Raw genomic sequence first — 3,937 nt, forward strand, 5'->3', positions numbered from 1 at the left:
AGAGGTCATTTTCCTATTAATGCGGTCAGAGAAGTAGGTGCAGGGTATTTAATGCGGTGGTAGCAGCATTTTCCCTTGATATTTCTCATATGCCCTTCTTCTTCACAATTATGTGGAACACATCTTTACCCACCAGGCCTTCTAGAATTCTCTCCCGAAACATCACGACATGTCATATGATCTTCACTTGATTTAGTCGAGGAGGCGCATCTCCTTGGACAATCCCACCAATCTTTCTAGCAAGAGTTGGCTGGTGGGTCTCACAGACTCTGCTCGGACATGCTCACACCACCAAATCTGGCCCAATGCCCAAATGCGTGTTTTGACCATTTTTACCCACACAGTGAGCATAGCAATATTAAATGCTACGCTTCAGCTTTTAGTAATATATAGATATTGATAGTGAACTAAAAATCACACTATCTCCAGTTTGTTCATAAAGTCGTCCAAGACTAGAAGAGTCGTCCAAGACTCGAAAGGGTTGTCTAAGACGAGAAGGGTCATCCAAGACCCAGAAAGGTCGTCCAAGGCCAGAAGGTTCGTTTAAGGCCAGAAAGGTCGTTCAAGGCCAAAAGGGTCGTCCAAGGCCAAAAGGGTCGTCTAAGGCCAGAAGGGTCGTCTAAAGACCAAAAGTGTCGTCCAAGACTAGAAGGGTTTCCAAGACCAGAAGGGTGGTCCAAGACCCGAAAGATCGTCCAAGACTAGAAGGGTCGTCCAAGACCGGAAGGGTCATCCAAGATCGGAAGGGTCGTCCAAGGCCGGAAGGGTCGTCCAAGGCCGGAAGGGTCATCCAAGGCCGGAATGGTCGTCTAAGGCTAGAAGGTCGTCCAAGGCTAGAAAGGTCGTCCAAGGCTAAAAAGGTCGTCCAAGGCCAGAAGGGTCGTCCAAGACCGAAATGGTCGTCCAAAACCAGAAGAGTCGTCCAAGACCAGAAAGGTCGTCCAAGACCAGAAAGGTCGTCCAAGACCCAAAATGTCCTCTAAGACTAAAAGGGTCGTCCAAAACCAGAAAGGTCGTCCAAGACTAGAAGGGTGGTCCAAGACCCGAAAGGTCGTCCAATACCGAGGGTTGTCTAAAACCAGAAGGGTCGTCCAAGACCAAAAAGGTTGTCTAAGACCGAAAGGGTCGTCTAAGGCCAGAAAGTTCGTCCAAGACAGGAAGGGTCGTCTAAGACTGGAAGGGTCGTCTAGGACCAAAAGGGTCGTCTAGGATCGGAAGGGTTGTCCAAGACCATAAGGGTCGTCTAGGACCAGAAGGGTCGTCCAGCTCACGAAGTGACCTGGACGACCACCTAACACTTATAAATTTCCAGAAATGGATTTATCCATAAGAGCTTGTAACTCGGACCGCGTGCTACCGAATCCTTGTTCATTGCTATTAAGTACTTAACTTCCAATGGTAGTTGTAGAAGATAAGATTGAATATTCTAACTTCTATAGTAGTTGTGGAAGTTAAGTCTGAACCTTCTAACTTCCACAAATATTGGGGAAGTTACTAGACAAATAACCACTCCAAAAGCTCACTATATAAGGACTCATCCACATCAAATAAAAGTAAGTTTTCCACCACTCCTAAAGTTGGAATTTTTGAGTTTTTGAGAGAAAAACTAACTTAAGTATCGGAGGGTTCTTGGCTGGTTCGCCCCGACCACCTTTGATTTTGCGTTTCTTTCTTTTCAGGCCTTCCAAGCAACCACTAGCCTATTGAAGCTCGGAGCATTCAGCCTACTGATTTTCTATGCTTCATCAGTTGGCGTCGTTTGTGGGAAAGATTAAATTTGCGTTTTGCAAATCATCTTTCTTTGACAAAAGGTTGCATGGTTTGGACAAGATTAATGGCCACTAGTCCAGGCCACCGGGAGAGTGGGAATGCTTCTAGTGAAGGAAAAAATTCTAGTTTTGTATCTCATACAAAACACATAGCGGAAGCAACAAACAAGGATCTATTTCATTCATGATTGATAACGTGCACTAAATAAATTTCAGAATTTAAGAACAAGATGGCGTACCTTGGTGTGGAGAAATTCAAAACAAAGATTAGAAGCACTTGGGAACACTCTTAATCTTCACTCCAATTCCACTTTACGCCCAAGATGTGTGGTCTCTCAATCAGTTTTTCAAAGGGAGAATGGAAGTGTGTCTCACACTCTCTCACACACTGTTTTTTATTTCTCTTTTTCACTTATAAAAATTCTGTATGTTTCTCCCTTTATAACTAACTGATTATCTAATTGGGCTGGCCTATTAGGCCTTTCCAATTGGGTTTTAGTGTGTGGCTTGAAGTGGGACCAAAAGGGACCAATAAGACACTAGCTCCAATGGGCCTTGGGCTTTTCCGTCAACTCTTGACAAGTCCAAAGTTACCATTAATTATATTTAATACCACTATATAAATATAATTGCACTCTAGGCCTTATTAATAAATTATATCCCAAGACTTTATTATACATGCAACCCCTTCATAAAATATTCGTAGTAACACAAAGTCATAAATGTAGACTGCCACTTTGTAAATTACTACATCTTATCCTTGAGTACCCGGTTTAGTTCTTTAAAGTTATTCATTATATATTTATAAAATCTAATTTCATAAATATATACTTTAGTAATTTCTTACTAAAGTGGTTAGGCCTAATTCTCTGAATAACTGAACCCATTAAACTTATCTCAAGGGAATATTTTATATCTCCATCAAGAGACTATGAATTCCATCTTGAGAATATATGTTCCATCAACACTAAATGTGGCTGCCCAACATACTGAGGTTTTGACCGTCACTTCAGATATCACTCCTAATATATCAAAGCAACCTACACTTCATGATCAGGTCCATTATTCTCTCAGGATTAAGAGTTCACGCAAATAGAAGTCGTGAGATTTATTATTCATTTGACAGTCGTTAGGAGAATAATAAATCTCACAGCGGTCCTATTCAATATGTCTTAACTCTTAAAACATATCAACATATCAACTAGAAGTCTCCACTTCCATGATCAAGACAAATTATCTTAGTTGACACGTTATAGTTTTCGCAGATGAAATGCTCAGTTTCATCACCGACTACGAACTATAAATTCTGAGTTTACAAAGAACTTGTGATTTACATCTTCTGTGACTTTTCACATAAATCATATACAATGCATCTCATGGACTATATGATAATGTCCCATATTCATGTTACCATTGTTTTAGATAATAATAAAATAACTTTATCAATCACAATATTAAGTCATACATCATGTCTTACATAATGTCATACATAATATCATACATAGCATCATACAATAGGATTTAAGGGCACTATTCCTAACATCTAGTCATCCCAAACGTGATAGCTAGTCAGCACCTGTCATGCAATTTCCTTTCATCTAACAAATGCAGTCCATGACAAAGTTAACCCGTCAGAACCAAGAGTTAACTAGAGAGATTAATCTAAGGAGACAACGACCTGAAGGATGTGTGGAAGGACAAGCCCAGAGTCAAGAAGATAGAGGAGAAAATACTGAGAGTGAGAATCACTCAAGAGGAACCATTTCACGTAGGGTACCACACTTAAAGAAGGAGATGGATCAAATGAAGAAAGCCATGGACGAGATGAGGGAGAACATGACAAGGACGAATCACGTAAATGATTTAGTTCATCGAACTGATTCCCCTTTCATGGCTTTCATCAATAGTCATCCCCTGCCTTCTAAGTTCAAGATGCCTTCCTTGGACTCAGGACTCATATGATGGAACGCGCAACCCGTGTGATCACATAGCAACTTCCAAGACCATAATGTACCTTCAAAGAGTTCCAGGTGAGATAATGTGTAGAGCATTCCCAACCACCCTTAAAGGGCCAGGATGAGTGTGGTTCAGTAAATTACCTCTGAATATTGTTGGTCTTTTCGAGGAGTTAAGTAAGTTGTTTGTCAACAACTTTATTGGAGGACAAG

This window comes from Castanea sativa, chromosome 2, assembly GCF_040712315.1.
Source record: "Castanea sativa cultivar Marrone di Chiusa Pesio chromosome 2, ASM4071231v1".
NCBI lineage: Eukaryota > Viridiplantae > Streptophyta > Magnoliopsida > Fagales > Fagaceae > Castanea > Castanea sativa.